This window comes from Biomphalaria glabrata, chromosome 13 (assembly GCF_947242115.1).
Source record: "Biomphalaria glabrata chromosome 13, xgBioGlab47.1, whole genome shotgun sequence".
In the NCBI taxonomy this organism is placed as follows: domain Eukaryota; kingdom Metazoa; phylum Mollusca; class Gastropoda; family Planorbidae; genus Biomphalaria; species Biomphalaria glabrata.
The window spans coordinates 3,025,534-3,044,473 of NC_074723.1; the positions used below are offsets into that span (position 1 = coordinate 3,025,534).

General features: G+C 38.6%; 1 protein-coding gene across 1 annotated transcript in view; it reads left to right on the forward strand.

Annotated features, from left to right (window-relative positions):
- Positions 1 to 18,940, forward strand: part of LOC106059672 (metabotropic glutamate receptor 3-like) — a 311,145-nt gene that overhangs the window by 165,356 nt on the left and 126,849 nt on the right. The window lies entirely within an intron of this gene.

The following is an 18,940-nucleotide window of genomic DNA, read 5'->3' on the forward strand; positions in this document are numbered from 1 at the left end:
AAAAAAAAATATAAGGGATGAAAAAATATAAGGAAACTAAATAAACCTAAATGTAGTGTTTTTTTTGTTATTTTTTAATAAATATGACACATGACACCCTGCTCGTTTACCGTTGGCCACGGAAACAGATGACCTTTACATCGTCTGCCCCATAGATCGCAAGGTCTGAAAGGGGATACTTTACTCTTTTTGTTTACCCCAGGTTAGGAAGCCAAGCGCCAAATGTTCTTGAACCTGGGAGCAGCAGTAAATCGCTACGCCGCTGGACTTAAAACTGATAAAGTGAAACACACATATCATTCTATATAGAGCTTTTGTTAATAAATCATATATTATTTAACTTTGTGAATCAAGTTTATGTCATGTCGATTCTTGTTAATTCTTGGACTAATAATTTCGTCCGTGAATCAATTCATTAATTAAGCCAAACTCTCAACACATTCTCTTAGAAACGCCCCTGCTCTTGGCCATTGACTTCGTGGCCTCTTCCACTACCTCTCAAGTGACCCCTAGCCTGAATACTGTCTAGGCAACCAACGTCGACGACTTAGGTATGCAAGTCTCGTGACCAATTAGTCAACACGCCATTCGTTCGGATGTTTTCTGTCAACAGATCATTTCATCAGAAATAGTCAACACTGTAGATTATTTAAACAGGTCAGCATGTTGAGTGTGATAATAAATGGAAATTATTTTTTTTCTTCACTTATACCTTTACCTATAGACCTAATGTATCTACAGTTTCAAGGTCGTTGTTGGATTATGGCTCCCAAGGCAGGAATTGGGGGAGGGCAAGCGGGGCTACAGCCCAGGGTATTCCAGAAGAAAGAGGCCCCCACAATAGAGAAAAAAAATCCATATTTCGAAGGGTCAGCAGCTTTAGCTTTTTTTTCTGCATGTTACATATATCTTCGCATTAGTACCGACAGAACTTCAAATCTTAAGTTGGCAACACTGTCGTAGTTAAAAGTGTCCACTTATAGTGTGTTCGTCTTATCTTATCTTATGTATTCTCGTACAATACTCCGGATTTGCAAATTTGCAGAGCCCTAAACCCTAAATTTAATTTTTCATTTTGTTACTAAAATATGCAAATTTAATAACTATATTTTAAACGACGAAAATTATATTAAATTTACAATTGCTCTCTTTCTTTGATACCACCACCAAATCTTAGATATTAGTATTTTTTTTTAATTATTAAGTGGATTTTTGTTTAAGCTTTCCACCATAGGGTCTCCACGTAATCCGGCACTGGTAGCTCCAACAACAGCTAATACAACTAAATCGTTGTAGGCGTATTAATTTAAGAATACAGAACTTCTTTAAAAAAACTAGAAAAATTGTCTAAACAAAATAACCTTTTATTGTCAAACTTACAAATTGTTAAACCTCAATATAGATGTGGGATTTGTAGAAAACTCAATGAAATCAACAGTTTCAACAAAATAATTTAACCCAATTCAAGACTACATAAAACAGACGTCGTTCTGGCTCTGATCTTCGCATTCAACTGAATCACATCGTTCGTTCACCTCCTTTTATCTACATCTCTATCCAAACAGAACCCGTTGTTGGGGTGCCTAAAGACCGAGTCCAATGCAGTGGTGGGGATGGATACGAAGCCCAAGCCCTCACACCGTTCCTCACGGGGGGCCGTTTTAAAGGCAGACACCTGCAAGGGTGAGTAGGTACAGAGAAGGAACATGGAGAATTGTGTACGGTGTACACGACAAACGAAATGTCAAGATAATAAAATATTTACTGTTGCTTGGGCGAACAACTGTATAATGGCTTGTCCATCGTTGTTCGATGATGACCACTTATGTCATCCAGGGGGGCAGAGGGAATTGCACTGGGGTTTTATGCCTCCTCATGTGGCTGGTGAGACCTGTGTGAGCCTCGAATGATCGTCTGCACACTGGGCAGGTTATTCCAGCTGGAGCCAGTGTCATTGGCCTTGCTTTTCTTCTCTGGCGTTTTTCTTCTGCCAGCGTTGTTCTCTTTTCCTCAGCAACCTGTGCGCCAGTTTTCACAGCGCGACGCCATGATGCTCTGTCATGTGCCTCTGTCTCCCAGGTGGCTGGAAATTCTATTAATGTAAAAAAATAATAATAAAAAGGAATGTGGGATTAAATAGACGAGCACTCTAGAGGGTCATTACCTTAACATTAAGTCTCTTCAATAGAAGTCTTAAAAAAACAAAACTTAAGGCCTCCACAGAATTAAAGAACACATTAGATCTCTTCTTAACCAACAGATCTGGATTAGTGGTTCACTATGATATTATCCCTAGATATCGTTAAACATTATAGAAAATCGTATACCAATTAAATGCATATGAAACAAAAAATATAAATGCTGGTATAATACTAAACTTAGGAAACTTTGAGAACAGAAGGATAACCTGTATAGAAAATTTAAAGAGACTAAGGCAGAAAGAATTTAAACAAAGTATATTAAAATGGAACATCTAACCCAAACGTAAGCAGACAGCTGCAGAGTGAATACATAAACAATGTAATATTGAAGAATAACAATAAATAATAAATAGCAATAAAAAGTTTTCTAAGATAAAATGAGATCATCAAATCCCTATCAGGGCCTCCACATAGTTACATCTGGCCATACTTTACAATTTTGCTGTGAGTGATTCGAGTCATTTCCAATTGTTTACTATATCTTTAATACTTTGCCAGTGTATACTGTAAACTGTAAACTGTAAGTAGCCGACATTGGAATTAATATGGAAAGCGAACTTTTTAAGTTAAGAATACTTTCGAACTTCTGACTAAACAAGCACTAGCTAGCAGCTGGAAAATGAAGGTGGCTTTCATTAAAGCCTATTTCTGAACAAGTAGTGGGTCTAGGAATCTAACAAGATTGCTTTGAAGAGTCACTAAGATCCTCAGGAAGCAGCAATGTGTGAAATGGACCTTGTGACGTAGTCAAGCAAACGAGGGGAAAGGTGGGGGGTAGGTGTGGATGGAAGACCAAATTTGATTCCCTTTGATAACAATGTGACCGACTTCAATAGTCAGCCCGATTATTAAGCTCATTTACATTGTCCTTACACGTCATTATTGTATAGTCTATCTTCATCTATATCCATTTGTATATATCAACGCTGACTGTAGATGAAACGTTTTGTGTTGTTAAAAATTTCCCCTTTCAGATCTTGTGATCTATAGGGCAGATGATGTAAGGGTCATCTGTTTCTGTGTACTATGGTTAACGAGGGTGGCATGTGGCCAGCACAATGACCAACCTCCTTTGCTTTTCCCCAACTAATGTCAGGTACCCTTTAGAGCTGGGCGAACTCAGAAGCAACCAAAGATCCCGAAATTCAAAATCCAAGTCTTCACCAGTATTTGAACCGGGGACCCCTGGTTCAGAAGCCAAGCTCTGTAATTATACCATCGGTCTAGACATAATAAATCTGTGCGATTTGAAATATTTGTACCAATTGTTTTTGTTTTTAGCTTTTCCAAATGCGATACGATGCTATCACCTATCTGGACCAGGTGTAAAAGTGGGAGGGAAGAAGGGGCGTATCTTGGTGAATGTTTACATGATCGATTTTTAATAGCAGTAAGAGAAAGGTTTTTGCATGAATGCAGTGTTGAAAATTATACCTACGCTTGTGCGTAGTTGAAAGTACTGTTCAACGCTAGTCTCTAAACTTTTACCTATGAAGCCCCCCCAGAGAATAAGTTTAGCTTCCCCCCCCCTCCTCCCTAGCGTTTAAATGCATTCAGAATATCAATTCAATGTCCATTCCTGAGTAGGAGGAAAGTAGATATTGGAGATCGTCTTCGTGACGTCTTTAGAAACTCCAGAAACACACGTCTGCTCTGGTTATACATTTAACCAGGATTTTTTTCTTTTGTTTTTTTAATTTTACATTCATTAATTATTAAGTGCAAAATAATTGCTCTGTGAAATGTAGTAAGGAGATATCGCCTTTTTTTTTAAAAAATATTTTGCTCATTCAAATCGATTTTAGACAGCGCATCTTTCTTCACACGTACAACATGCTAGAGCGCTATGGTCCAATCTCTTTTGTGGACCAGTGGAGGGAGGGGGTTTTCCGTGCTGCCTTTGGGCGCTCAACAAACACAACTCTCCTGGAGTCTGGATTCAAACTCAAGCCCCCTTCTTAGGCAGCCATCCATTGCCAAGCGGTTTTGGCCTCTCGGCCACACATCTCACATATTATTTTACAATATCGCTGAACTTAGCACATTGATATCAAACTACATTTTCATCTGGCCATGCTACAAACTACATTTTCTTTTGATTGATGAGAAAGTGAAGGCTAAAACGGTCACAACACAAGACTAGCTCAGAACGACTTTTAACTCTTTCTCTCCTAACTTACGATACCAACGTTGATTCCACTAGAATGTGATAAATTAATTACGGAGAGAAAGAGTTAATAAATTAGTTAGAAATACTGGCTTGAATTTCAGCAGATGTTTGGATAAACTTAATACGTCTCCATCCCCCGTGCCGAGTTCGGCTCTGCTGACGTCATTTCCACTCTGAAACGCCTTCGCACCTGAACTAGAGTTGCCCTATAGTCAACAAAAAAGGGAACAATTTTTTTTTTCGTTTCTTTTAAGTGGTTTGATTTCTTTATGTCTGTTTTGAAATGTTTATATCTATCTCTATATATAATTCAATCCATGGCTCAACAGTTTAAACAAGAAGAAGTAAAGGAAAAAAAAACTCTTTTATTTCTGCATGTCGGACTAGAGTTACCCCAAGTAACTTTAGCGGCGAGAAAAAAAGAATGGGGGAACATGTAGTATTCACCCATCAATAAATAGCAGGGCCGGACGTAACCATTGTGACCTAGAAGTCATGGAAAGATCACTCTTTTATTTCTGCAGGTCGGACTACAGTTACCCCACGTAACTTTAGCGACTAAAAAAAGGGAAAAAGGGGGGGGGGGAGAAAAAGTAATCTACTCTGTATTCACCCGTCACTAAATAGCAGGGCCGGACTCAATTGTTGTGGGCCTCTATGCGAGACGAATTTGGCGGGGCCAAGTTTGGGTAGGGATAGGGATAATAAGTGAAAATTAAGAGTTTGTATTAGAAAATAAATTAGTCTTTGCATTATATTAAATCTTTACTACCTAAAGAATTACTTTACTAGCCTTGCGTGTAGCGAAGTCATACAGTATATCATAAAAATTATGTTTACTACATAGATCACGCTCAATAGCAAGAATTACCAAATGTTTAAATCTATCTTCAAGAAATGTTGACCTCAAGTAATTCTTCATTAGTTTGAGGTGCGAGAAGTTTCTTTAACTAGATTCCACAATTACGGGTATTGCATAATGCCGGTTTTTTTTATCGCTCTTAGGATTGGCGTTCTCCATTTTGAATTACACACCAAAGAGACATTTTTTTTGTGCATATATTTCAGGAATTTTTTATTTTTTTTTAGTTTTCAAAAGATGTTTTTTTATTTTTTTTTTAGTTTTCAAAAGATTTCTGGAGATTTCCATGACTTTTTCGTATATTTTGCAATGTTACTAGATTTAAAGGAGCTCCTGGTAAATCTGGAGGCTGTGGGAATTCTGTTACAAGTTATAAAATGGTTTAATTTAATAACTTACACCTAGAACTAGCACGGGTCCTTTGAAAGTGCGGGGCCCACTGCGGTCCATAGGTTGCATTGGCCTAAGGCCGGCCATGCAAAAAAACGGCGTATGGTACGCCGTGGGTCGACTAGTATATATATTGTTATAAACCTGGTGGTGGCACAGATGGGGGTAGTGGTGTGAGTGTAGTCAGCCAACGCAAATCGCCCCAGGCCAGCGCTAGGCGAGCGGTCAACCGTGACGAGTTACGACGGTCGGCCGAGACGAGTATCAACATTATGGTTCGGGAAGGACTGATCCGTCGTGAACAGAGCTCAGGAGCGTCACGAGACTTGTAGTCATCTGACCACCTAGAAACGTCGACGGCGTTCTGTCCGGTTCGAGAAGGCCAGTAGGGACCCAATATAAGAGCGGAGGTGTCGCAGTCAAGACAGTACACGAGAGACGGTTCAGAAAAGTGGTTCACGACAGGGGCTCAGAATACGGTCAACTACAGCACAGTTCAACGGTGTGGTTTCTGTACGGAGCATTACGACGGTTCAGTGCGGAGTACTGTCAAGTACAGTTGAGACGACTGGCGTCTTGATCTTGGTCTGCGATCGAGTCCGACACAACGAACCTAGTGTGTGAAGTCAGTCCTGGACTGTTGAACCCAGTGCAAGCCCGGAACGAGACGGAGAGGCCAGTGCAAGAGTTGATACTGCGGAACGGTGTTATCGGAGAGATATTTGTACAGTGTACCTGTTGCCAATTGTACAGTATTGGCTGTTATTTATTCAACTATTAAAGTGTTACGTTACTTTGGAGCCCTGAGTTTTCAAGTTCTTTAAGTTGGTGGTGTATGGTGCAGTTTGCAGAGAGCCTGGATTGTGAGATTCGTAACAATATATATATATATATATATATATAATGTTTTTATGAATAAAAATAAATAATTATATTTTCTTCCGAGAGAAAGAAGTGTTTTTTTCCCCACTCCACTTTAGTCCAGTAAATGACGAGCTTATTTCAATGGTTTCAAAAATGTCACATGACTCTGTCTGCTGAATCAGCACTGACATATATACGTGACATTCTCATGTAACTCCAGACTAAATGTCAAGTAGTTTTTATGTCCTCTTCATTAGCCTGTGGAAAAACAGAAAAAGGTCTGCACAATGGGGAACAATTTTGCAAACTAAGTAACACTTGTCAATAGAGCAAACATCTGTTGTAAATATGGACGGCCGTTACACATAGACGAGACAGCTGTTGTAAATAGACCAGTCTGCTGTTGTAGATAGACCCGAATGCTGTTGTGTTGTAAATTGACCAGAATGTTGTTGTAAATAGACCCTAACGCTTTTGAAAATATACCAGACTGCTTTTGTAAATAGAACAGACTGCTTTTGTAAATAGAACAGACTGCTTTTGTAAGTAGAACAGACTGCTTTTGTAAGTAGAACAGACTGCTTTTGTAAGTAGAACAGACTGCTTTTGTAAATAGAACAGACTGCTTTTGTAAGTAGAACAGAATGCTTTTGTAAGTAGAACAGAATGCTTTTGTAAGTAGAACAGACTGCTTTTGTAAGTAGAACAGACTGCTTTTGTAAATAGAACAGACTGCTTTTGTAAGTAGAACAGACTGCTTTTGTAAGTAGAACAGACTGCTTTTGTTAATAGAACAGACTGCTTTTGTAAATAGAACAGACTGCTTTTGTAAGTAGAACAGACTGCTTTTGTAAGTAGAACAGACTGCTTTTGTAAGTAGAACAGACTGCTTTTGTAAGTAGAACAGACTGCTTTTGTAAATAGAACAGACTGCTTTTGTAAGTAGAACAGAATGCTTTTGTAAGTAGAACAGAATGCTTTTGTAAGTAGAACAGACTGCTTTTGTAAGTAGAACAGACTGCTTTTGTAAATAGAACAGACTGCTTTTGTAAGTAGAACAGACTGCTTTTGTTAATAGAACAGACTGCTTTTGTAAATAGAACAGACTGCTTTTGTAAGTAGAACAGACTGCTTTTGTAAGTAGAACAGAATGCTTTTGTAAGTAGAACAGAATGCTTTTGTAAATAGAACAGACTGCTTTTGTAAATAGAACAGACTGCTTTTGTAAGTAGAACAGAATGCTTTTGTAAGTAGAACAGAATGCTTTTGTAAGTAGAACAGACTGCTTTTGTAAGTAGAACAGACTGCTTTTGTAAATAGAACAGACTGCTTTTGTAAATAGAACAGACTGCTTTTGTAAATAGAACAGACTGCTTTTGTAAGTAGAACAGACTGCTTTTGTAAATAGAACAGACTGCTTTTGTAAATAGAACAGACTGCTTTTGTAAATAGAACAGACTGCTTTTGTAAGTAGAACAGACTGCTTTTGTAAGTAGAACAGACTGCTTTTGTAAGTAGAACAGAATGCTTTTGTAAGTAGAACAGACTGCTTTTGTAAGTAGAACAGACTGCTTTTGTAAGTAGAACAGAATGCTTTTGTAAGTAGAACAGACTGCTTTTGTAAGTAGAACAGACTGCTTTTGTAAGTAGAACAGACTGCTTTTGTAAGTAGAACAGACTGCTTTTGTAAGTAGAACAGACTGCTTTTGTAAGTAGAACAGACTGCTTTTGTAAGTAGAACAGACTGCTTTTGTAAGTAGAACAGACTGCTTTTGTAAGTAGAACAGACTGCTTTTGTAAGTAGAACAGACTGCTTTTGTAAATCGTCCGTAATGATGTTGTAAATAAACCATACTGCTGTTGTAAATAGACCAGACACATGTAGTTAATTGACCATACTGCTGTTGTAAATAGACCATACTGCTGTTGTAAATAGACCATACTGCTGTTGTAAATAGACCATACTGCTGTTGTAAATAGACCAGACACATGTAGTTAATTGACCATACTGCTGTTGTAAATAGACCATACTGCTGTTGTAAATAGACCATACTGCTGTTGTAAATAGACCATACTGCTGTTGTAAATAGACCATACTGCTGTTGTAAATAGATCATACTGTTGTTGTAAATAGACCATACTGCTGTTGTAAATAGACCATACTGCTGTTGTAAATAGACCATACTGCTGTTGTAAATAGACCATACTGCTGTTGTAAATAGACCATACTGCTGTTGTAAATAAATATAACGGAGGTTTTAAATATACCTTAAGACTTTCCTAAAAGAGAATTCTGTTGTACATAGCTAAGGCTGTTTTTTTTTTGTAAGTAGAGGTTTCTGTTGTAAATAACTCAACGACAAATGCTGAATGGTGCATAGGGGACAAATTTCATATATAAAGGCAGCACTAGGGACCCAATTTTTATTGAGAGAAACTAGTGAATTAAAATAGAACGAAATTAGGGACCGCACTGACCAGGGCATGAATCAATGACCCACCAATACGACTAATCCGTTTATCAGTAATGCAGTTTCAAGCAAACTAATCTCTAGACCAGGGGTTCTCAACCTGTGCCTCGCGACCCCCTTGGGGGTCGATTGACGATTTGCCAGGGGTCACCAAAGGCCATCGAAAAAATGAATTGCTTTTGTCTATTGTTCTATTGCTGTGTGTGTGTGGGGGGGGCGGAGGTCGCGGCAGAGTGGGGGGATTGTAAAAAGGGGTCGCCGAGCATAAAAGTTTGAGAACCGCTGCTCTAGACCATGGGAAAGTAAGAAAAAAAACTTTCTGATCTAAATCATTTAGCAAGCATGCTATTGCCACCTCAGTAGTGCATATAGTGTATATAATGTACCGATGTGGTTTGCTTGTAAGAGATATGCAGTTAAAAATAGAGCCATTTTCTAAAATATATCTTACGGCTGTCTGTGTTTGATCTGTCAACAACTGCTGGTGTGGCGTGGACTTAAGAAAGCTTCAGATCAGGAAGATGGTTGTTGTTTTTTTTTTTAGGTTAGTGTACTGGCTAGAGGAGGCTTGAGTTCTCATGTTTAACCATTTTTTTAAGTTATAAGATACAATTTCAAAAGCGATCTCGGTAACCTTCTTGCATCTCCCAACTGATCCAGACAAGTGATTAGATCATTGCGCATTGAGAAAGCTAAAAGCATGACATTGCTCTAAACAAGACTAATTGGGAAAAATATTTCTAATACCACAGTTCTATTATTGTTATTCTTGATCTATTACAAATTTAATAGCATAACTGATCCAAACTAATTGATACAATTACACTTAATGTAAGCCTTGAAAGTAAATTTTTAAAAATATGTTTTCTTGTTTTTAGTTTATGAACTAATCCTTAATCATATTTAATATACAAATAGTTTTTTTCCTCCTGCTAGGTCGTTAGATGGATCATTAATATTGCGAATGCAACTAGAGCTATCCCTTGACCACGTGATAACATTTTTAGCTTATTTTTTTTCTACGAGGTCACCAGTAAATTTAATATACAAGCGACTCTTATCGGCAGTAAGAAAAACAAGGTCAAGGTTGTCTGTGTCCAGAAAGTAAACAATTACGTCTTCTACTTCCAGCCCCTTTCAATCTAATTTCACAGGAACAGCTCAATTGGCTTGATATCTCTTATGATCGTGTGAAAATTATACATTTCCAATCCAGAGACATGCCGAATAGATATACCCAATTTGATATCAAATGGATCGCTGCCTTCTGTGGGTCTTGTAGTGAAGTAAATAAAGTTCCCCTTTCAGACCTTTTGATCTATAGGGCAGACGGTGTTAAGGTCATCTATTTCTTTGGCCAACAGTTAACGAGCAGGGTGACATGCACAACAAAAAAAAAAAAAACGCCTTTACCCAACTAAAGTCAGTTAGTAGGTACCTATTAGAGATTCTAAACCCCAGTTTTTCACCGAGATTCGAACCCAGGACTCCAGGTTCGGAAGCCAAGCGCCTAACCACTCAGCCACACTTCCTCATTATTCAAACTTAATATTAAAAAAAAATATACTATACAAAACAATTCAATAAAACGTCAAGTACATTCATTTAAAAAAATAGAAAAAAAAAAAGAAACTTTGTATAGGTAGGTTTATAAATCCACTGACCACGCGTAAGGAATAGTAGATACTTTTTTTTTTTGTTAATTCTATGATTCCGTATATTTTTTGTAATAGATTACCGGTCTTCTCTTTTAGAGAATTAATTATTCAATTTTTTTAATTAATTAATTTTTGAACTAGTGATGTTATGAATTTTAAATGATAAAATAACTGCGACTTTTATTTTTCCTTGCTATAGATGTCACTACGGTTTGCATCCTTTTTAATGCTTAGTGAATTGTTTTTGTTTAGTTTGTTTTATACGGTTCTGAATTAAAGATGATTACATCCTAGATCAAACCTCAAGAAGAAGGGAGGAGATGACGATAGGCAGGGTTCGAACTACGACTAATTTAGACGATAGGGTGCGGACCACACGACCAGGCAGCCCCGCTCCCCCCCCCCCCAAAAAAAAATGTCGCCGTTTATTTGTAATGTGTGAATTGGAAATTAGTAAGAGATGAATTATTGCCCCTGTTTAACAATCAGGGACAGGAACTTCGTGGCTGGACTATTTCGTCAAGTTGATATGAGTATCTAGAGTGAAGCCCCTTTAATGCAGGCGAGCTCGTTCTTATTCTTTCTGCCTCAGGCTTGCTTTCTTGATCTCTCTCTCTCTCTCTCTCTCTCTGTCTGTCTGTCTGTCTGTCTCTCTCTTTCACCCATTCTTGCTTTATCTCACTTTCTTTGTGTCTCTTATTCTTTCACTCTCTCTGTCTATCACTCTCTCTCTCTGTCTGTCTCTCTTTCACACCCATTCTTGCTCTGTCTCACTTTATTTGTGTCTCTTTCTCTCTCTCTCTCTCTCTCTCTCCGTTCCTCTTTCTCCCTTTCTTCCTCTCTCTCTCTCCTTCTCACTCTCTTTAGCCTCATCCATTCTTTCTCTCATAACTTTCTCCTCCTCTTCCTCTTTCTCTCAACATCTCCCTCTTTCTCCATCCTTCTCTCTCTCCCTCTAATTATCCCTCTCTTTTCCCTCTTTTACTCTGTATCTTTCTCTTTTTCCTCTTTCTTCCCCCCTCTCTCCATCTCTTATTTGTCTACAACTACAAAGATTCTTCATACCACAAACGAACATAAATTCATTAATATAAAACTAAACTCAATTGTATTATAATCTCACTTGCCTATACAAATGCATTGCATCATAATTCACTTGACTATACAAACACATTGTATTGTATTCTGACTTATGTATACAAACGCATGGTATTATTTTCTAAATTATCTATGCAAATACAATGTATTATAATCTCACTTGCCTGTACAAATACTTTTTATTATAATCTCACTTGCCTATACAAGTACATTGTATTACAATCTCACTTGCCTATACAACGTGCGAGACATTCAAAAGCTTCCACAAAATTCTGCACTCCAGCAGTAGTGCTCTGGGGTTAAGCCTCGTTATTTAATCATGCTGAGATTTAACTTCCACCTAAAGATTTAGCCATACTGGTCTGTCGCCTCGTCAAACTGGCAACATTAGAGGAAAAAAAAATAGGTTAACTCCCGAGGCAGCTTAGTCCATTAGGTCGAAAAGTGTAATACAGACGAGATTTTCTTATCCTGTTGCTTGGTGTACTGGAAGACATGTCTAATCTGAGTCGCAGTTGACAGTCCTTTAGTCTGTTGAACACTGTTGAACACATGATCTGTACACCGTCTTTCTCCATTCATCGCTATTTTTTTTAAAGCCTTAATTAGAAGCTCTAATAATGACAAGCCTGTCCATTCTTTGACCTTTTATTCCCATCGCTTTCTCTGCCTGCACTTCTTCTTTTCACTGGTACTGTTCCTTGAAGGAAAGTCTTTGCGACCCCTGAGAATTTTTTGATAGGCCAGTAACTGTAAACTTACACACAAAAAGAAATACGATGGCGTAACCAATTGAGGATCAAAGTTAACCCATTTTTGTTTGAACTCTGAGACAAAAGCTTGCCACATCTCGGAAAGTTGTTATTGCCGGATATCTTAGCGGTCGTAGCAATCTTCTTTCGATGCTCCATCCAATTGTATGCGTATCATGCAGCCTCTGACAAGCGATCCGTGTCCAGTCCAGCTCTGGCCCATACACTGAGTTCGAACATTTTTGACATGTCATAAAACGTGTCAACGTCGACAAGGAAAGTAAAAGTAAGATGGCTGCCTGGTAGTGCTCTGAATTGTTTGGACGTCTTGAGCTCAAACCCTTTCCGCCACCACCCTAGCCGTCATGCGAGAAATTTGGGGCTAGGATATAATAATCTTCAATTCTGAAGAGACATTCGATAATAGCCTTGGAACCAGGAGCTCTCCACCCCAAGTCCAGTGTGAGGGCCCCCAACAGTAACGGCTGTGGACCGAGTAAGGGGACCGTACCGCGTACACACCGCAACGCGGCTCGTCCTGGCAATAAGTGGCCGAGACCCAGCGGTAACCATGGAAAGTTTTACCTCATTTTCCTGTTTTTGTAACCGCCACGTTCCGTGCGGCGACCGTCACTCCAGCTAACGGACACCTTTGTGGAACGGCGTGGCGGACTTATTGGACTGGGGGTGCTGGCTGCTCCATCCCCCTCCCCGAGTGAGCAAAAAAAATCTCACCCAAGGTATCCTGCAGCCACCTTGTTCTCTTCCTGTTCTTAGCCTATCTAGTTCTACTACTAGACATTTCTACGAGGCGCCACATTGAGGCGACGAGGCCTGAATCCTCCGGATTTCGGGGCCAGAGTCTTGGTCTGGCCTCTTGATAGAGTATACAGCATTGAAAGACATGATCAGCTCCACAAGGGCAAGTTTGGCCAGTCCTAAATTTTTACCTTCCGGAAAATTTATTATCTTATTCTTTAGTGTCTGGTTCTGAGGCGAAAAAATTTATATTTGTCATGCCGGAACAGTTATTGAACTATTCAATTTTCTTAAGTGGATTTCTAATCTTATATTCTTATTATATCTTACAGACATCCACAGAAACAGAAGATAATTGAGTCCAGCATGTATTTGCGTATTCAGCTACTCATGCATATTTAAAGACTTTGATTTGGAACCACTTTACGAGTTTCTCTGCATACACTTGGATATTGTGGCACTACATTAACAAGTTTGTTATCGCCACCCAGTGCTACACTTGACCGCTACTTTGTCAATTACTTGAGTTGAAACTCGCTTAGTTGTACACACACAACTAGACTAGACCAAATTAATGGTTGGAAATGTAGCTGCCTTTTGTTTCTGTTTGAGAATCCTTGCAGGGGAAAGTAATTGCTGCGTATCGTGGTCTGTGTTGAAGACTCGCAAAGTACTGCAGTACTACCTCGGTGTAGAGCTGGTAGTGCTGGGTATTGATTGTATTGGTTGAGCTATGTCGTTACATTCAGTTAGTCTACATGTTGGACTCAATGTCACTAAGTACATTGTGTTTTGTTACAGTAAGTGCTTTCTGTTGACATGAGAACAGATCTTCTTGTCTGTCTCGGTCTGCTTGTTATTAGCTCAGACTGGTAGAAATTTGAAATGGAGAGAGAGAGTAAGAAGTGGTGAGATGTAGATAAAGTGGTCAGTGTTGATTGATACATGATCTGGTCAGTGTTGATTGATACATGATCTGGTCAGTGTTGATTGATATATGATCTGGTCAGTGTTGATTGATACATGATCTGGTCAGTATTGATTGATATATGATCTGGTCAGTGTTGATTGATACATGATCTGGTCAGTGTTGATTGATACATGATCTGGTCAGTGTTGAGTGATACATGATCTGGTCAGTTTTATTAGAGGGGATAGAGGATCTGGTAAGTGTTTATTAGTGGGGATATATGATCTGATTAGTGTTTATTATTGGATATAAATGATGTGGTCACTGTTTGTTTGCGGGGATAGATGACATGGTCAGTGTTGATTAACGGGATAGATGATCTGGTCAGTGTTCATTAGTAGTGTAGATGAAATGGTCACTGATCATTAGCGGGGATAGATGACATGGTCAGTGCTGATTAGTGGGATAGATGATCTGGTCAGTAGATATGGTGGTGCTAGATGACATGGTCAAATAGAGGTGGAGGAAATGGTCAGTGGAAGTAATAGCGATAGTTTAAGCGGTCAATGGTAGTTGTGGTGATGATAGAACTATTCAGTGACGACTGGGATTCTGAACCTTAAGATATTTAAGACGCGACTATTTCCATCCAACTCTAATTGGTACCTGACATTACACAGGAAAAACATAGGTGGTTGGTCGTTGTGCTGGCCACATGACACACTGGTTAACTGTCGGCCACAGAAACAGATGACCTTTATATCATCTGCCTTTAAGATCGTAAGGTCTGAAACTTTAATTTTTTTAAATTCTTTTTTTATAGTTAAATTTGACACTTTTTGTCGGGGTTCAGAAGGAGGGACTCTACTGTCACTCTACGGACAACACAGACGGCAATGAACATATATTTGACTAATTATTTCGTTTGTATTTAAGTGGTTTTATGTATCTACGTGCAAGTCTGGCCACAGTCAAAGCAATCAGAGCACTGACCCCCAGCAGGATTGTGTGTAATTATTATGTCCTAAATTAGATTTTAACAAGAAGCAGGGAACAAGGCGCTAGGGCGGTAGGGAGAAGAAGCTTTCCAAGGGCGCCGTAAAGACCTGGCGCTGAGTGTGGCTAACTATTAGATTACAACGGCGCCCCAGACTTGAAATCATTTCATCAAAGAAATCAATAAAAGAAAAAGAAAGAATGTATCTCTCTCTCTCTCTCTCTCTCTCTCTTTCTCTCTTCACGTGCTGTGACGTTTAGAAGACATGCGATTGGTGGTTTAACAGCTATTTATAACTTATGCAAATGAGTGTGCTAAAGTGCTTGTCTCAAAACGCAATGTGGAGATCTCTCGTTACTTAGTTTTAACATTTTTTTTTTGTTATTTGTAAATAGTGTTATCCACTTAAGTCATTTTTTTTTTTTCCTTTCGGACCGTTGGGGAACCACAAACGATCTGTTGATCATGTCTCTCCTATCTTTCGCTAGGATTAGAGTTAGCTTTCAGTAGACTCGATCTGTCTCCGATGTTGTCCTCCCATCGCTTTTTTTTTTCATCTGACTCTATCTTTTTCCTGGTACTGTTCCCTGTAGGAAGGTCCTGGCGAGCCCTGTGGATCACATCATTATTGCCGTGCAGCCTTGGTTAAACACGTAGTCTTGAACAGTGGAAAGATAATGTTAACAGTTGACTATGCATTGATTTGAAGAAATGTTATGTGCGCTCTGTTCCCAACTCTTTTAGCCATGTGAAGAGGAAATCCGCCAGAGGGCGTAGATAAGGCACTAGCGCAGCGGTTCTCAACCTTTTAAGCTCGGCGACCCCTTTTTCGAATCCCCCACTCGGCCGTGACCCCCTACCCACACACACAGTAAAAGAAGAATAGACAAAAACAATCCATATTTTCGATGGTCTTAGGCGACCCCTGGCAAATCGTCAATCGACCCCCAAGGGGGTCTCGACCCACAGGTTGAGAACCCCTGCATTAGCGGATCCAGAACTTTGGAGTGGGGGGGGCGATCGACAGAGGAATTGAGAAAGACGGTTGACGAGTCTTGCTTGGTGCCCCAAAGGTCCAACAGACTAAGGGATAGGTAAAGGTAAAAAGGTTCAAGCTAGTGATAGTAACATATATGTCCACGGGAGGCAAGAGGGTTTTTTTTAAATCTCCAATTTAGAATTGAACGAACACAAAGGAACTGAGCCCACGACCTTCGGTTAGATAGCGTAGCCCTTAACCAATTTACCATCCCATTCCAGCCCTACGCTGCTACGTCAACAAATCGTGTTTGTGACGTCGACAACTATAGCTTGTCACGTGGCCTTGAAATATTGACATTTTACTTTCTAACGAGGTGCAAACAAAGTTGTCTTCTTCATGTCCAGTCTAGCAGTAAACAACAGGTTCTTGTGTGACATCACGAGACCATTATTTTCCAAAGGCATGTGGTGTCTCTTAGTCATCCCGCAGAGCTGGCTCTTAGTGTCCAAGGGAGTTGGCTTTGAAAAGGCACACAATAAAATAAGAGAAAACCCTGTGACAAAATAGAGTATCGATACACGTAACATCTTGTAAATGGGTGCAAACAGATTTTTATAGATAGAAAAGGAAGCGCCTGACAAGTCCGTTGTCAGACATTTTGTTTTTCTGAATTACCTTCAAGAACGAGGTTTCAAAACGTTCTCAGACTTCCAAACATTGTATGGCCAAGTTTCAGAAATCTTATGTGAATGATAATTTCTTGAAAATCTTTCTATTAAATTGCTTTCTATTGAAATTCTTTCTGTTGAAATTCTTTCCATTGAAATTCTTTCTATTGAAATTCTTTCTGTTGAAATTCTTTCCATTGAAATTCTTTCTATTGAAATTCTTTCCATTGAAATTCTTTCTATTGAAATTCTTTCCATTGAAATTCTTTCTATTGAAATTCTTTCTATTGAAATTCTTTCTATTGAAATTCTTTCCATTGAAATTCTTTCTATTGAAATTCTTTCTATTGAAATTCTTTCCATTGAAATTCTTTTTATTGAAATTCTTTCTATTGAAATTCTTTCTATTGAAATTCTTTTTATTGAAATTCTTAGCTTCCAAACCGGAGAGTCCCGTGTTCGATTTCCTGGTGAAGACTGGGATTTTTAATTTTGGGATTTTCAGAGCGCCTCAGTCCACCCAGCTCTAATGGGTACCTGAAATTAGTACCCGCATGACATCCTCATTAACCGCGAGGCCACAGAAAACAGATGACCTTTACATATTCTGCCTCATAGATGACAAGATCTGAAAAGGAAACTTTAATTACCTCCTCAATGGCTGGATATGACTCGAAGGCCGAATTTTGGGCACCACTATAATTGATCATGTTCAAACGTAGGCACACATGACCTAAATGTTATCGTCCTTGAAGAGGGAGACTACTCCAAACACATTGACATAACTTTGTTCAAACAAAATATATGACCATAATTTTAAAACGGACAGCTAATTCAATCTACAAATCACTAACCGACGCCTACATCTGTTAAAATCGGGTCGTTAAATAAAGGATATAAGATTGATTAGTTGGTGGTCACATAAACTTGGTTAGATAAGCAACCTTGTCCTAAAGATTGATACGTACACTCAGAACATAAAATTAGAAGACCTCCACCACCCACCCTTAAATTATTTATATCTTCAATGTGCCACAAAAAAAAACACAAAAAAACGAGAGTTGAGGGTTTCTTTGACTCTTTCTTTCCTAACTGACGATACCAACGTTGATTCCACCAGAATGTGGTAAATAATTATGGAGAGAAAGAGTTTAGAATAAAACCCCAATACAATGAGATGGAATGTAATTTATCTATTTAATAAGGGGACGTCACTTAAGTACCGAGAAATTATTCCCCTTCCTGTGTTCAGTCAGCCGTGACCAATTACTTTTGCTACGAGTGTGTCCCGTTCTGTCTGTTTCTGCTCCAGATTCTGGACGTTTCGGGAAAGTTTTAGGACCGGAAAGAAATTAGTCGTCTGGAGATTTTTTTCTATTTTAAATATTCCTTAAGACGGGCATTTCCTGTGTAGGGCATTAAATAAGACATAGACGAAGATAAAGACCAAAAAAAAATACAGAGATAAAGAAATAGACAGAGACACATTCAGAGGCAGACACATTGATAGAGACTCGGACAGACACACAGGCAGAAACATAACACAGAGAAACAGAAAGAGATAGAAACATAGACACTTATACATACAGAACCAGAGACAGAGACACATATGCTCAGACACAAACATAGACACACGCAGAATAACGGACAGAGATAGAATCAGAGACACGGAGACAGACACACAGAAAAGAGAGATGCATAGACAGATACATTTCTTTAGCTCTATAGATTTCCTTTTTTAAAAAATGTCTTATACAGTAAAAGACACGACACTTAAGACAGGCAAAATATTTTTTTTTAAATACTTTAAAATAACAACAAACCTTATACAAGACAAAGAACTTCCCGTTTACGTCCATATTTCTCAATATTGTACGATTTATTTTCCTTTTTTCCACTTCTAGAAACATTAATTAATTACCACTAATTTATAAAATATCTGATTAAATTTTTTGATTGATTCATGTTTTGTAAGTCACAATGCATGATAATGTAAAGTTTTAGCTTGATCCAGGAATGGTAAGTGTCAGAATAACCCACAAATTTTGTATCACAGACACAGTGGGTTTGATATAAGCTTTGTATAATACATAAAATCAGTAACACTTGTGTTTACCTCCGGCTACACTAAATACTTGAACTCAACAATAACAACCAC